We start from the raw sequence: 17,257 nt of genomic DNA, 5'->3' as shown, positions 1-17,257 counted from the left end.
CTTTTAATTTTACTTTTTCTTGCTGATATATGAGCCCGCTCAACTTGCGTTTATTAACCAAAATTTCATAACTTATTCAACTTGATATTGATATTGCTCAGTAGTCAGGACCTCTGTCAGCCTCCTGGATACTTCAGATTGTTTTCAGTCAACATGCTTCTTAAATGTGATATAAGTCAATCTTAAGGGATTCAAAACATCCAACAAAACGACGTACAAGAGAAAGAAAACCACCAGATAAACTAAAAAATGGCCTTGGAACAGAGCCAAGTGGTGCTCCATTTGTTTGTTTACAATGATTGTAGTGCTGATGTATTTTTAGGACTCTGAACGTCGGCTTATAAAAAATGAAACGTTTTTACAAAAGTTGTATAGCAAGTAATATTTATCTGAAAGAACTAAAATATTCAAAAGCCAAACACTATGAAATACATGAATCGGAACGAAAAAGTAACCCAAAAATCCAGCCTAATCACCGACTCCTAAAACTGCAACACAATCAGCACTTTTCCCCGCAACTCGTTGTCCAGACGTAAATATGCAACACTATAATGACCTTTGCTTATTGTCACAAGTGCGCCGCATTCGCGATTGTTGCCCGACGCCTGTTTGCAGGTGAGCCCACTACAGTTGTTATACATATCTAAAAACCGAAAAACTTTTAGGCGAAAAAGGCACTATTCCAGGCCCATTTTTGATTTTTTTTTTGCGATATTAGGTAAAAACAGAAGCTTCTTATCCTAGGAAAAATAAAATGGGAAATCTTTCAAAGGTGGCACACTACCTTTAATTGAAGGTGTTCCGCCGCTACTGATGTTAATCTCAATTTCAATGTAACGAATCAATGACATGCAAAATGGCATTTTCTGCGACATTGACCTGAGGTCAAATTTATTAAGCTGACCTTGTTAGGCCAAGAAGACGAGAGAAACGCAGTGCCGGTAAAATCAACGTAATAAAAGGTTGGAATCAGTTAAAAAAAAAATTAAAGAAAAGACGACTTCCGAAGCAAGCCGATTGTTCAGTTTTTTGCCCTTTGGAGGCTTAACCCTAGTTGACCTTAGCTCAAATCTGAGAACCTGAAAGATTTTCGAAAGAGCTATCGAATTCGCTTTTCCGCGGCGCTGTAGCTTCTTTGGTTCCCGAATTATGAACCAATTTGTGAAGTTGTCAAAATCGGGGGCCAAAATTCGTCATCATTTTACTTTTGGTGACCTCCAGTGACCTCAGCGATGACCTGATCAAAAATGACCTGCATGTTTCTGAAGAAAAATAGCGATCTATAGATTGATTTTACTGCGTCTTTCCAGCTTTGCTACATTCCAAGATAACCTGGTGTGGCCGAATACACCTCCCCCCCCCCCCCCACACCGAGTTGGCTGAGGGCCACCCGGGCGCGGGTTAATAACATGGCGCAACAGGTTTTGTTATGAACTTGTCCTTTTCACACATAGGCGACACTAGATATCACAGCCAACGCCTATCACCAAACTGGTGGTGGGCTTTGGCCAGCGATCGCCGATCGGGGCCAACGCGGGCTCTTACTCGTCCACAATCAGCAAGAATGATGAACTACAGCTGCTCCAGACCGGCCACTTCAATCCAGCGTGTAATCTTCAGTCCACATCAGAATCACTAGTGAAACTCTACTGAGTGGGCCAACTGCACTGCATCTTTGACCTCCTTTGCAGCTTTGGCTTTTCAGAATTTGAACAGCCTTCTCTTTCCCACCCTTCTGTGCTGATGAATGATGATCCTTTGGAAACCTGGAAAAGGACAGTACAGACTCAGGGAGATGAAACTGTTTTGCTATGGGTCTGTTCCAGACGCACTTCCTAACACATCTAAACTCCTCAAAGAGCAAGATAGAGGAGGTTGGAGCAGGGCCCTTCTTGGCTACGTTCGTATAATTGCATGCAGATTGATATCAATCTCGTACATGCAGATTCCGGACAATTTCAAATCGGCTCAAAATGGGCATATAGACCAAACAGGATACGCTGATCACGAATCCGAAGTCCGTTCCGCGGCACATATGAAACTTTTCCCGGAATTTCCGAATTCCAAATCTGCATGCAGATTCCGGACAATTTCAAATCGGCTCAAAATGGGCATATAGACTAAACAGGATACGCTGATCACGAATCCGAAGTCCGTTCCGCGGCACATATGAAACTTTTCCCGGAATTTCCGAATTCCGAATCTGCATGCAGATTCCGGACAATTTCAAATCGGCTCAAAATGGGCATATAGACCAAACAGGATACGCTGATCACGAATCCGAAGTCCGTTCCGCGGCACATATGAAACTTTTCCCGGAATTTCCGAATCCCGAATCTGCATGCAGATTCCGGACAATTTCAAATCGGCTCAAAATGGGCATATAGACCAAACAGGATACGCTGATCACGAATCCGAAGTCCGTTCCGCGGCACATATGAAACTTTTCCCGGAATTTCCGAATTCTGAATCTGCATGCAGATTCCGGACAATTTCAAATCGGCTCAAAATGGGCATATAGACCAAACAGGATACGCTGATCACGAATCCGAAGTCCGTTCCGCGGCACATATGAAACTTTTCCCGGAATTTCCGAATTCTGAATCTGCATGCGGATTCCGGACAATTTCAAATCGGCTCAAAATGGGCATATAGACCAAACAGGATACGCTGATCACGAATCCGAAGTCCGTTCCGCGGCACATATGAAACTTTTCCCGGAATTTCCGAATTCCGAATCTGCATGCAGATTCCGGACAATTTCAAATCGGCTCAAAATGGGCATATAGACCAAACAGGATACGCTGATCACGAATCCGAAGTCCGTTCCGCGGCACATATGAAACTTTTCCCGGAATTTCCGAATTCCGAATCTGTTTCTTGGCTTTGTAGGGGCGAAAGCTGCTACTGGAACAGGGAAGCAATCTTGGAGGAGTTAAGAGGTGTTAGGAAGTGCGACTGGAACAGACCTTATGACAACGTCTGTGCATAGAGCAAGCAGATGGTAGAAGTGGTCAATTGGTGAGTGGAACAAATGCAAATGTCAGGAAAGCAGTCATATTTTGTGATAGACATGATGCAGATGTTGGCCAAGCTGACAAGGCAGATATAATTACCAGCTTGTTATACTAGTCTATAACTCATCATATTTTCATGTTTAACAGAGGGAATATAATGTAAAAAAGCCTTAGCCAGATGAAAGTAGATACTATAAGTTCTATAGAAAAAATGTTTATGTAAGTAATGTAGGATTTGTGGTTTTTAGAGGCTAGGTAAATGTGTTCCCTGTTCAACAATTCTTCAGCATTCAGACATTGATGTCAATGTAAATGTACATGCATCAGCATACCTGTTGTGAAGTGATTCTGGGCTGCTTTCCTGAGCAGTTGATGGCCACCACTGGAATCTTAAAAACACAGCTAATTTCTTTCCATTTTGTTAACTATGACTGAGGATCTTCTGTGCTGAAAGAGAGATAGACAATAGACATCAGCCGATAGACATTGTACAATGTACAACTCATTTGTGAAACAAGATCAATTCCATTTAGGGGTAGGTCGTAGGATAATGGTGACATGAATGAATTTCAGTTTTCACTTTTCACCAGTCCAGGTACCTGGTGACAAAATGAAATATTGTAGGAGGTATCAATGATAATGTTTCTGGTAGAAAATGCAGGCATTTTAGAATTCAGTTGAAGCTTTAGATGGAGGATTTTTGGAAAATATTTGCCACAAATAACATTGGAATCTCAGAAACAAAAATCAATTCTTACTTTATGTCAAAAACAAATCAAACTATTACCATTGAGCACCAAGCAGCATGCTGAGTAGTCATTCACTAAGACATATGCATGTTACACATGGCTACAGTACTTTGAAATAGCTTTTATAAAATGTATGCACTCATGTAATCTTAACATGTAAAATGTCAGCTAAAACTTGTTTTACACTAAACCTGCTAAGCCAAGAAAAAAAGATAAATATGAGAAGCCCAAAACAAGTTATTGAAAATATAAACACAGGTAACGTTACAACAAAGCTGAGTCAAAACACTCAAAACTAAGTGTTTCAATGAACGCAAGATTAATGCGTGTCACCACAGAAGCAGCTGTCCACTGTAAAGCAGAGTGGGCACAGCATGGTGAAAGCAGGAAGTGGTGCACAAAACTGAATTAAGAAGAGTGCCCGATTAACTGTATCTACATCCCTTTACATGTAGGTACCTACTTATAAAATTTGAGCACAATCAGCCAAAACTAAACTGTGAAGGAGGTCATGCCCACTCGCACATGAGAGGTGTGCAAAAACATGCCTGTAATACCTTATGCCTAGATACATAAAGATGAAAATGTGTTGTGTCTGTGTGCCTGGTTAGTGGCATGACGTGACATGACTATTATCAATACCTGACAGTATAATTATCATGATATTATCATTATTGCAATTGTAATAAAAAATGATCAATTGAACTTTTCTTCCCACTTTATATAGCCAAAATACCTGAGATTTTTTAATATCAAGTTTGCGTACTCCAAAATCGTAACTTCTGCTTCCTCCAGTACTTTATAAGTTTGCGCAAGACTATTATCCATTAGATGTAGGGACGATCATGACCACTTGACTAAAAAATGGTTCACTTGGTTCTTACAAACCTGTTAACTCACTACACAAGGGGAGGGGGCACTGCAAAAGGGTGTAGAAATCGCCACATTTGTCTCATGATGTTTGATGCATAATAATCGGTATCAAAATATCGTCGTATTAGTATGCAAGGTCACCAAAGAATGAGCCAACGTTATTTTTCAAATAACAAAGCAAATTGGCAATATCTAGCACAACGAAACACATAATTCAACACCTAACGACGATGCCGGCCGAGTCCCCCATACCACCATGGCGACCGCTCAAGATATATGGCCTTGGCTCAAGTCCAACTGGCCGGCAACTGGCCAATCAGGGAGCTTGTTTGTCATTTCTGGGTGGGATTAAAAAACATGCCCACAACAAAGTTCAGACCAAGTTTTAAGCGATTTTTCAACGAACAAACCCATTTAAATCAGAATGACTAAACGAGGTGACGTCACACTAACGGTCGCTCCATGTTGAAGATAGGGCCTTGCGCAAGGCCCATTTTCAAATGAAGGGAACGAATTTCTTCAACACCAAGAGGCCGCGGGGGTTGCAACCTAGATAGATAGTGGTTTCTGAACCTCGCCGCAAACTTGGCTATCTCAACTCAAACCCCATGTTAAAGGTGGGATAGTCCCTTTAATCAAAGGTCAAGAAAGGCAAATTGGTTGCGTTCATTTTAAATGAGTTTGCAGTGAAACATGTCTGCACTGAGGCCATTGAAGATTCCAAACGCCATTTGAACTGGATGAGACTCGCTATCGGTCGGCGAGCGGTAGGTCAGTTGCGACTATAGACTGAAGAGAACAGGTCCCAGGATTGATCCTTGTGGGACGCCGAATTTCACGGGAAGAACCTCAGAATCTGACCTCGAACCATTTGACCACGACCGCTCAGATAACTTTTGAACCAGTGTGATGGGACGCCATGCCACGCTAGTTTCATTAAAATATATTAAAAGCATTTCATGATTGACGCTGTCGAACGCTTTGCTCAGGTCTATTGCTATTATTGAAGCAATGTGGCCCTCATCGCTTTGATCAGTAGTCCAGGCAATGGTCTCGAGGATAGCGTCTTCCGTTGAATGGCCCTTGCGGTAAGCATACTGGCTGTTACCTAGTAAATCATTTTCTTTGAGATAGTGGGATAATTGGGTGCACACGACACGTTCAGCGATTTTTGACATGACTGGCAGAAGTGAAATTGGACGACAGTTGCTAGCGCGACTGTGATGCACGCTGGTTGCACCGACCTGGTGATCGGCGAAGGGTGCCAAGCCCCTGGCCGTCCATACAGCCCCGCCAGTGGATCGTAACACGGCCGCTGACCTGCCGATGACCCGCGTCCTGGGGGTGGAAGCGGGTGCCGACCACGCGATACACGATTTGTCTCCCATGGCTCGCCGTATCGAAGGTCAATTCTCGTTGGCATTGATGACACTTGTTCAGTAAGCTTCGTCCGGATGGAGTTGCAGCTCTCGCCGGGCGAACTCGAGCCGTTCTGCCCTGTTGCGGACGGTCAGCAGGCAGCAGGCTGGTCAGCGGCCGGGGAGTCCATCCCGGCGCACTTGTTTTAACTCGGGCCCATAACTGGCCAGGGCTCGTAACTTAGAAACTATACGAGATATAGACGTGTTTTTGGGCTCAAACGAAACGTTTGAAATTAAAAATCATTGTAAGTGCAAAATATGTCGTACCAGGGCACTGACCTTGTCATGATGTTTCCACTTTTCAAATTGCTATTCAAGCCTGTGCAATTGCAAAGAAAGTATTTTTCAATTGTGAAAAAGAATACTTGCCGCAACAGTGCACTCAAATTTCATTTTTTTTTTCATTTTTGGGAACGGGTCCATCTGGTTCCAACTCTGACTTCGACCGGGTGTGACCGGCTCCAACGATGACTCAGTCGGACCGGGTCTTGGTCCGGTTCCCAGAATTTTCCAGTTTTGCCACCTCTCAACCAGATATCTATGTGATAGTTGATGACGTCGCAAGTGTCACGATTTTCAAAAATGAAAAATATCCTTATGTCCTCGCTATGATTCAAGAGCATTCGTTTGTAGATTTGGAGTAATCGTAGACCCGAGCAAGGTTAACCGACGAGGCAAGTTAAGGCTGTGGACATGACCTTGTTTATTAACGTTGATGACCTTAGGGGACATTGAACGCCCTTTCGTGGCTAGAGGCTTGTTTCAAAGGCTTTTTAAACGCAATATAAATTGGTAAAAGTTTCGGGCTGCCTTCTACCATTTCTTTCATCAAATTCACGCAATTTAAAGTTAAAAAAATAAGACTCTGGACTTCCCAATGCGGGAACAGCGTCATCACCAATTTGACATACAAAACATGACGTATGGTGTATTATGTGATATGCAATATGCATTGGCATGTAAAATCATTCCCCTGCATACTAATTGACGCCTCCTGCTGCTGCCGATGTCCGTTTGGTGACCACCGGTGCGGTTTTTTTTTTTTGCGCAGCGGTTTATCCACCTCACAAGTGATTTGCGCCACCTTTGGGTCACTGATCATCAGCAGACAGCGGAACAGGCTCACCATGGTGTTTTGGCGTGCCGTTTTTTGCCCTTTTATGGTCGTGCCGCAGTATTCGCGGTTGTGCTTATTTCGACTCTCTTGCACCTCTTCACTATACATGCCGATCGGGGGCAGGAGTGACCGGATGGCAGCCGTCACGGCGGGCAGGACTGCGCTCTTCCGACTTTGATGGATCGGCTGGGAGACGCTCCCACTTGACGAAGCATATAGGTTGCGTCATTGCTTCCTGACGCACGGACACTTTATCTGGCAGACTCGATCAGCTTTCCAGAACTATATAGAACACTTTACTGAGAGAATAAATCCTGACAGAAAACTTCCATGGTGACCCTGCCGAACTCACAGGTAATGCACGATCAAAAGCCGACCATCGTGATCAGCTGTGCGTGCTGTGGCAGGCCTCATAAGTCATAGCCACCTTTCAGCTCACAATCTCATCACAAACTGGACACATAATGATTATTTAATTGCGGTTATCAGGTACCTACTGAACTATGCTAATAAATTATCAAGGAAGCACGTGTAGCGAACATACAGCTCCAGAGCCAATCTACGATTTTGCTGCAACAGCCACGGTGCAATGAAGGTGTCTGTTATAGACCGACATGCGCTACCTATAATACGCATAATTAATATTCAAGAAACATATATTTCATAGTTCAATGATAGCAGTTTCTGAGTTACCAACTGTCACTCACCAAAGTCGTTCGCTCTCCGGCTGCAGGTGCCCTTTCTCCTCTTCTCCCTTCACATAGCAATGCAACTGGCATATGTCCTCTGCCCAAGCCTTGTTGGGACGTGCCGTCAGCTGATTACGCCCCAGGGTGCGGCAGGTCGCGCGCAGGTCGGCGACCATGGGCCACCAACTCGTCGCAACGGACGAGGGTATGAACGAGGAATATAGTCTCTCTTGAAAGTATCGCGTCATCGGCTGCGGCGGCGGCGGCTCCGCGAACGTGTTATTCCATGCAGTTTGAGAACCCCAGCAGTGAGGTCATGGCCTTTATCATAAAAAGTACGCTGTAACACGATTTTATGCCAGCGGTAGAAGGAAAACTGCTATATCCCTCGCCCCGCTGGGGGTTGCCCCCCCCCCCCCTGTGGTTTTTCCTGAATAGCAAGAAAACGCCGCCAAATTTTCAATACCTTCCCGGGCATCAATTTGAGACCTTCACACAAAATTTCAAGTCTTGGGTCACCTTAGGTCAGGAGTTATTGATGTCAAACTGAGGTCATGTTCGAGCAAAAATGAGCAAAAAAAAAAAAATGAAATCTTGAAACGCTCACAAAAGCTACAGTTACCAAGCAATTGCAATGTTCTTTATCTGGTCATGTCACAGGGGAGCACTGCCGCTTCAACCCTATTGGCCGTAGTGTCTAACGGTGGCGGCCATATTGCGCAGACCAGGAACCGGCTGCCGCCTGTGTTGAGGAATAGGGAATTCGGGACCTCGATTTACGTTTGCGGCCGCCGCATCCGTTACGTTCAAGTTACGTAGATACGGAACCCGGCATCTTACGCAGAATTGAGTGGGGAACACGATCGTATCTTCTGAATTCCTCAAATTCACTCGCCGGACCTACATTTGCCCCGGCCGAGGGGGTTGATTGAACCCACCTCGCTAGTGCGCCGCTAATTAAACTAGAATTAAGCGGTAAAGTGGTCGTTTGCGACAAATTATAATGCAGAGTGACTGGTAGGAACCCACTGTAAAGGTCCCGGGTCAACCGGTGACCTCTGAGGTCAGGTCAAGTGATCTAAGGGACGGGTTCGGTTTTTGGTAAATAACTTCGCCAAAAATGGCCGTAGAGCCGCGATTTTGGCATCATCGTGTTAAGCTAGCTCAGGCGCATCGAGTGATATACTTTTTGTTCGGGTCAGGTCAACTTAGGGTGTTGACCTCAGGTCAAGGTCTGGTCAGCACCCCCAGGTCACGAAGTTGGTCGAAAGAGGTCATGTCGCATATCATTCGATTCGGCAGGTCTTCCTGAGTCAATTGGTGGCTTTCCCGACTCGCTAGCTCAATTTGATCGGGAGTTATTGAAGAAAAACTGTGACCCCTGTGACGTCACAAATGACGTCACGCAAGGGCAACAATGCAAATATGAAGCATAGAACCTTGCAAGGAGTGCATGAAATCATGATTCTATATGCTTGAGATAGTTTCAGATCATTCTCGGCGCCAAAATAGCAATTTTCATATTTCCCCATTGACTTATAAGGGTTTAACGTATTAGTTCCTTGTATCTGAGAATTTTTTTATGATTTTATCTTATTCTCCACTCAATTCTGCGTAAGATGCCGGGTTCCGTGTCCACATAGCTTGAACGTAACGGATGTAGCGACCGCAAACGTAAATCGAGGTCCCGAATTCCCTATTCCCCAACACAGGCGGCGGCCGCTTCCTGGTCTGCGCAACATGGCGGCACCGTTGGACACCATCTGGCGGCCGATGCGCCTTCCACATTATAGAGTTCAGTGGGTCATGTAGACAAAAGACAGCGCCACAAAACTGCTATCTCGAATTTTCAGAACTATGGGATTTTGACCCCTAAAAATTCAATAAATTGATTTTTTTAGAAAAACGCAAAAAAAAATCCAAAAGTTTTTCCGAGTTTCGAAAACAGCGTAATATACGTGATAGTCCCTGCGCTCTTCTATATACATACCAAATTTTAGATCGATAACTCCATTTTTGGCCAAGTTGTAGCGAAAAAACTGTTCAAAATTAATGACGTACTATTTGTAACTCAATTTTTAGCAATTCTAGACCACGTAGCGCAAAACAAAAACCACCACTGAACTCCCCGTGACGAGCTGCATCGAATCAATACCCATTTTATGCAAAAATATCAACTTTGAAATCTGACTTAATTTTACCTGATCTTGACCTGACCTTGACCTGACTTTCACCGGAACATAATCTAAACTGACCCAAAAGGCTGCCTGACCCACATAATCGTATTTGGCATATAAAATGGACCATAAAACATGCATCACATGATATGTTCATGTTGTGACCCTCAGTGACATGACCTCTGTGACCTGACCTAGTATCAGTGACCTCAAATACACTGAAAATAAATTCACACCCGCTGCTGGTGTTTACACCTTCTTAGGAAATGTTTACATTACACCCCACCGTTTTTGAGCACCTGCACCGGTGTAGTTTCAACACCAAGCGTTGGTGTAAGTTTACATTGAATCCTGGTGTAACACCAGGCACATACACTGGCGTATGGCGTTAAATCACTGTAAGTACACCAGTTTGTGGTGCTACACGACGTCTTTACATCATAAACAGGTGCTACACCATTAATTTGCACCTTTACGGGTACAAAACAAATATGTATTAGGTACAATTTGCTTGAAAATGTCATAGGTTATGATGAAACCGGTTGCAATTTAACAATATACATGACTGTACTTGGACAACTCCTCTCTCAACTATGTAATCCTAACGTAGTTCGCTCTCTAGAAAAAAGTTCAAAAGAAATTAGTTCACGCGAGAAACTCGGTCATCTTTAACGAGACATGCCTAGCTAATGGATTGTTCCCAAAATATATATATATATATATATATATATATATATATATATATATATATATATATATATATATATATATATATATATATATATATATATGTCATTAAACACGACAGCATGTTTGGTGTTATTTAGCTTTTTTGTTTCATTTTCGAGACGTCGGACAGTACTTCTTTCCTCATCGTTCAAAGAGAAAACTAACTCACCAAAAGAAGCAATGGCTGCGATCGAGATTAAAGTGATTTCCTGTAGCCTGCTGGTACAGCGACGGAGGTGAGCTCAGCGTTGATTGCTGTTGCAGAGGCGGGACCGGCTGCTGTAGCTGCGGGGCCGCAAACGGTGCCGGCACCATTTGGGGCCAGGACGGATGGAGACAGGGTGGCGGCTGATGAGCGCTCCAGTCCCGGGAGTGCTCGGTGCGCCATGGCTGTGGCTGCTCCTGCGATATGCTGCTGAGGCGCGGTATGGAGTTTCTGTGGAGGCAGCACTTGGGATAGTGTCGCCTGAGGCTGAGGTACTGTCCGATGGAGATCCGGATAGCTTGGACATTGGATCCGAGACGGCCGTGCCCATTGCCTTTGGAATTGCTGCATCTGCTGGCAGCCACACGGTTGAGGCAGTAGCTGTGTGTGGTGCTGCCATGGGCAAGGTTGTTGCGGCGCAAGCTGTTGCCTCTGTGATCCCTGAGGCTGTTCAACCGTTTGGGCCTGAAGAGACTGGGTAGGGTAAGCCAGATGCTGTTGTGGATGCCATTGCGGCGTCTGCAGCTGGCCCGGCAGAGGCACAATGGACGGCACTGCTGCTGGGGCATACAGTGAGTTCCGAAACTCGTTACGCTGAGTACGATTTCCTTGGAACTGGCGATTGCGGCGCTGCATTGCTCCCTGCCGAGACCTTTGAGGCTGCTGATTCTGGCTCCAGCGCTCGGATTCATTCCACTTATTGCGCTGTGGTCGGCGGCCGGCATCATGAGAGCCCTGTCCGGGTGGGGCGCGCGTAGACTGCAGTTGGTTCTTCTGTCGGCCCCGGATCGGCTGGGCGTTCCCCCGATTTACTTTCAGCCGTTCGCCGCTGTCGCTGTCGCTATCGCTGCCGTCTGTGCCATGTTTGAGGCCAGCACAGCGTTGCATTTTAGACACTATTGCCTCTGCAAGTCGGCCAATGTCCATAGAACGAGTCACATCATCGACCGCGTCCGGTGCTGAGCGGACAGCGCTCTCTTGGCCTGGACGCTGCACAGTAACGTGTGGGCCGCCAGTGGCGGCAACAGTGGTACTGGTGGGTGAGCGTGGAAGGGGGGCCGAGATCTCAGGGGTAAGCTGAACAGGCGATCTTTGCGCCATAGCTTGTACTCGAGTAGGGTTCCCCGCTGCTGTCGGCTCTGTGCCGCTGTTGTCGAACCGGTCAGGGATCGGGGTTCGCTCGGACGGCCGATCGACAGTCTGCTGAGCGCTCTCGCCGGCAGCTGGGACAGCGGGCTCAGGGAGCTGGCTTCTGACGACATCACTGAGTGCTGCTGGAGCGGCAGCGACTTCCACAGTCGGCTGCTCCGCTCCGGTGTCACCAGTGTTGCCAGGCCTAGAGGTAAACCTCCAGATCTAGAGGTTTTAGGGGAGCGTTTCGGGGCTCCTGGAGGTTTTTGAAAAATGCCGGATTCTAGAGGGTTTTCTAGAGGTAATACGAAAATGCGAGAAAAGACAATTAGCATCAAGGTCTCTTGAGAACTATTTAGGTACTAAATTCCATGTTAATATTTAAACACACTATTTACAGATTGATGGAAACGAAAAGCCTACTTTTGGCTTGTTCACTATTGAGGCTCTGGCCGCCGGCTGCAGCTAAAAGTTTTCGATATATACCGTGGGTGCACCAAGGCTATGTGAACGTGGGCGCCAAGGCTATGTAAACCTGGTGCCAGGGAAGGGTGACAGGGAAGCTATCTTGGAGGAGTTTAGAGGTGTTAGGAAGTGCGACTGGAACAGACCCTTTGGTAGTGTTGGAGCAATGGGCTTGATGATGTCATCACGCGCTGGCGGCGAATGGCAGCGTGCTTTGAAACAGCGCCACGGTTTGTGATACGGAGGTAGGTATGGAGGTATATATCTTTCTAGTTGAGGTTTATTTGCCATTGGGTCTACAGTGCAGGGATATTTCTATCTCGCACTCCTCTGAGATGCAAAGATAAGGTCTCGAGGGTTCATAGCTAAAAATCAAGAGTTCAAGTGATGATGGGTGAATAATCGAACCATTTTAATGGTTGTTTGTGTATGAAACTTATGAAATAATAAAACAAAGTATTATAAATCTATTTTCCATAGATGAGAACATTTAATATAATGTTTAATTAATTAAGAATAAACCTCAACGTAGAAAGATATAGGATTCCTCATGGCTCACTCGTGGAAGATCGGATATGTTTTCCTCGCGTGTTCCAGAAAAACCTCGCTCCTTCGTCGCTCGGTTTTCAGTAACCCGCTTGGAAAAGATATCCTTATCTTCCACTCGGAGCAATGAAGAATCCTCTATATACTTCATAATCAGCGGCAATGGAACAGAGGTTTCTAGAGGTTTTTACAACATTTTCTGGAGGTATTGGCATCACTCGACCTGGCAACACTGGGTGTCACACATCCTGCTCTTGCGGTGTGTCTGAGCAAGCTGGCATGGACTGTCTCTGGCGTCATCATCTCTAGCCGAATATCTCGCTGCGCGCTCATCCAAGTTACTTATACGAACTGGCACATAATTCATAATGAAGCTGCTGTTATCATGGTAGCTTTCTGATGAAAGGTTTTCGAGTTAATGGAGTTAGAACAGGAACCCTGCATGTGTACTGTTCTCAAAATAGTATTTCATGAAGATGAAAAATATCAAAATGGATAAAAATGGATATGATGCTGAACTCTGCACATTTCTTAACATGAGCGAGCAAGTTTTGGCTGTCAGTATTTGCCTATTTGCCGTCAATTCAACTTTGAACACGTCTCGGCGGCCCGCCGGGCGTGACCTGACCTACCTAAAAAAGGTCAGGTAGGTCGGGGCGGCGCGGCCGGACAGGCTCGCGCCCGCCGCACCGCTGCCGCCCTGCGACTGTTAAACGTCACTTCATACAGCCACCAATGGCACTGGGTGTATATTTGCCGTGACCCACGTCTGACCCACGTCCTCAAATGATTCCAAAATGAAATGGACAATGCGGAGTGCCTCTTTTAGTTTCTATATTAGTTTTTATATTCATTATATGTCCTCTCCGGCCAAAATTTGTAGAACTATAGACACCCTCAACCTCTTCACGATCTCGCCGTCCTTGCTCGGGGACGATTTCGGCTTCACCGGGATTATCAGCCGGGGGAGAGGGACATAACCTTCTCTCACGTAGGGAACTGCGGCAATCCTGAAAAGCGTGGAGGAGGCGTAAAAAACCGTTCGGGCGGTGGACGCCCTTCGCAGTCCCATCAGCGGGGTGGGTAACCTGGAAACCACTCAAAACGCGAAATGGTAGGGTGCGAAGGATTTCTTTTAACAGGGCTGGGGACGTCGAAACCATCTCCGGACCTCTCAAGCTCGCGGATTTCGGCAGCCAAGCTTAACCGACCCCGGGCCCAGTGTGGGACATGTCAGGTCCGTCTCGGAGGTTGAAGCACCCGTCGTCCACAAAGCACCCTTATACGGAAACATCGCGGAGACTGACATCGAGGAAGTCCCGCTCTTCAATGACAAAACAGAGCAACTGACTAAATATGTGATGTCGGTAGTCCCGGTTGAAGACATCCGTCAGGATCCGAGGACACTCAGCGGCTTGATCAAATACTACACTCAGTCCATTGCATCCCCTGTGGTAGCGATGGAAAAGTTCACTGAGAAAACACTTGGTCCTGAAACAGCAAACAAAACGTTCGTCACCTATGGACGTTTCTACGTGCTCGTAGGTCATCACGGTACGGACCACGGACTCAAGTATCAAGAGGCTCTGCTCATCCCCACAGGTGTGAAAGCACCACACGGCTCGGACGACGCGTATGCTGAGTGCTGAGTGCGGGGGTGGGCCCTCTCAGAACGATGCCCTACCTGACGAAGATAAACACACGCTGGCAGAGAACGTAGCCGGAGTGGGGCAACCGAGATCATCTGGACAAGAGGCGCACTCCGTGAGGAGGACCAGACCCTATAAGGTGAACGCAAGATCTCCTAAGTTCCTCGAAGCAACAAACTGGTCATACCGAGCTGCGACAGATTCAATCCTGAGCGCGATCGACAAGGGTTGGACACAAGGAATAGCAGAGACCTGACTTTCTGAGACGCAACACTCGTACTGCCCGGGGAATGTCCGATGGATTCGGTCAGGTGTTGGTGATATTGAGCCTTGGTTGGTGAGAGGATCGGGTATGTCGGCACGAAGACCATGATGTCTATTATCTCAGGGAAGAAGGTCCCAGAGGACGAGATGTGGGCCGGGTTATTGTGTGCGTTGGTCCAACTCCCTAGGGCCGTGAGTGTCCTGATGACGTCAAAGGTGTGCCCTCTGTGCTGGCTGACAGGGACGGGGACTCGGTAATCCTCCGACTGTTGAGGAGCTCATAGGGCGGATGGGGGATCGAGGCCTCCTTCCCGGAAACAGAAAGCCGTGGGTGGATAAAGACTTTCATCGATCAACATCTTCGGTACCGAAAATCAAAGACTATTGCCTGGTATCCCTTCTGGATGCCCTGGCGGCCGCCCATAACAGGGAGGAGCACGCCCTGAATGGCAAAACTGTCCAGAAGAGTCAGCCCTACAGAGCTGAAGAGGGCCTACCCTCGACTACACATGAGCAACGATGCGCCGCTGAAAGAGCTAACTCGCAACAAGAAACTAACGAGGACTTTCGACGCTGGGCGATCAGAACAGTGCACCTGAGGCAGCCTTCGGACGTCCTGGTCAATGTCGGAGGCAATGATGTGGCCAGCCCACAGTTCAGCCCTAGGCTTATCAGCCTGTATTTCAAGGAGCTGGTCCTCTGCATAGCTGCCGCCGGTGCCGAGACGGTGCATATCCTGCCCATACCTCCTCGGGTGGCAGCGCGTGCCGGCAGTGTGTCCGCGTCGATTTATCGACGGATTGTAGCGCAGACGCGGCGTGCGTCTGTCACGTCCGTCGTCCGGGTATGTCGATAACACACAGATTACTGCAAGTCCAATGATCTTTGTTGAGCCACTTCGACCAGATGATAACGGCGTATACCGTGAACCCGTGATGGAGAGACTCCCCGAGGGAGACGACACACCTGATGGCAACGTGGGCGTCCAGTTTGCCTACTCCTATAGCGCAGAGCGAGGGACGGCAGGGGTGCGGGTCGGAGCCACGCCCTACGCACTGAGTGTCATCGGGAACCTCGGCAAAAATGACCCATCAGTGAGCAATCAGGTCCGAAGGACAGCAGGGTCTGACACTGACATCTCTGGAATACCATCACTTTAAAATTAAAAAACAAATGATTGGCTGGTGTTAATAACTCGTCACTTTCGGCGAAGCTTGTTCATTCGTGTTCTGTACAGAGTGATGAACTTGTTTGCACTGTCGTTTAAAGTAAGGCCGCATCGTCCTGCACTGCTGATCATTTGTTTTCAGCGAAGGGCAATTTTTGTATATTTATTTGTAGAAAAAAACGCATAATTACTGCAGCTACCGAAGATATTCCATTGTTTTTAAAAGCAGACCATTGGTGAAAAGTTCGAGGTAACGGAAGAAACGCTGAAGAAGTTTCGAAGAGACATCTTACTGCCATTGCTCAGCCGCTGGAAAAACACATTGCACGAAGGCGATATTTGAGAACAAGAGCCGCCTATGGCTGGGGCCTGATGAGTGTCTCGCAGAGCCCATGTGCAGCACCTCCGGAGGAACACGGCCCGACGGGGGCGGCCAGCTCTGCCTTTTACCGGTAAGGGACGCAGGTCGAGGCAGAAGGCCAGAGGTGCACTGCGTCGTTCAGCCAGCACGCCCGCGCTGGTTTTCGCTGCAGCCTCCGCCGTGCATCAGGATGGTCGACGCTGGGAGTCTCATCCCCTGGAGGAAGCTGGCCCTCCCGGCGAGGCAGCCTGCTGGTGGCCAGGGCGGCAGCGACCCCCCGAGACGCACGGCAGCTACACCGTGGACGAGGCGCTGGCGCTGATGGTCGACCTAGATCTGACGACAGCGCAGTACAACAGCATGCGGCTATCTGCCGTCGATCGAGGCTGCACGCTGTACCCAGCTTACAAGAAGGTGCTCAAGGCGAATACAAAGTGCCTGCCGCTGCCGGAGGCCATCACGGTGCTACCGGAACAGGCACAGGCGGAGCTGCAACTGCTGCTGGAGCACACGGCAGCCAGACTGCTGCGGCTGCAAGAGCCGGTACTGGAGAGCCTGACGGACGAGGCGCCGATCCAGCTCACCCTGCACTGCAAGTGGGGAATGGATGGCTCGTCTGGCCACAGCCAGTACCTACAAGCAGGCCGGCGTTCGGCAGGATGACCAACGCCACGACACTCGTGCCTCTGCAGCTGC

At 47.3% G+C, this 17,257-nt stretch overlaps 1 long non-coding RNA gene across 1 annotated transcript; it reads right to left on the bottom strand.

Moving 5' to 3' along the window:
* Nucleotides 1–1,093: 1,093 nt before the first annotated feature.
* On the bottom strand, nt 1,094–5,509 carry LOC122378800. Its single transcript, XR_006256079.1, has 2 exons — nt 3,350–5,509; nt 1,094–1,766 (listed from the first exon to the last, which is right to left on the bottom strand). It is a non-coding gene; the product is annotated as an uncharacterized LOC122378800 (long non-coding RNA).
* Between the last annotated feature and the right edge of the window lie 11,748 nt (nt 5,510–17,257).

Source organism: Amphibalanus amphitrite, unplaced genomic scaffold, assembly GCF_019059575.1.
Source record: "Amphibalanus amphitrite isolate SeventyFive unplaced genomic scaffold, NRLGWU_Aamphi_draft 000065F_arrow, whole genome shotgun sequence".
In the NCBI taxonomy this organism is placed as follows: domain Eukaryota; kingdom Metazoa; phylum Arthropoda; class Thecostraca; order Balanomorpha; family Balanidae; genus Amphibalanus; species Amphibalanus amphitrite.
The sequence above is the reverse complement of the archived record's forward strand: the minus strand, read 5'-3'. Positions and strand labels throughout refer to the sequence as shown.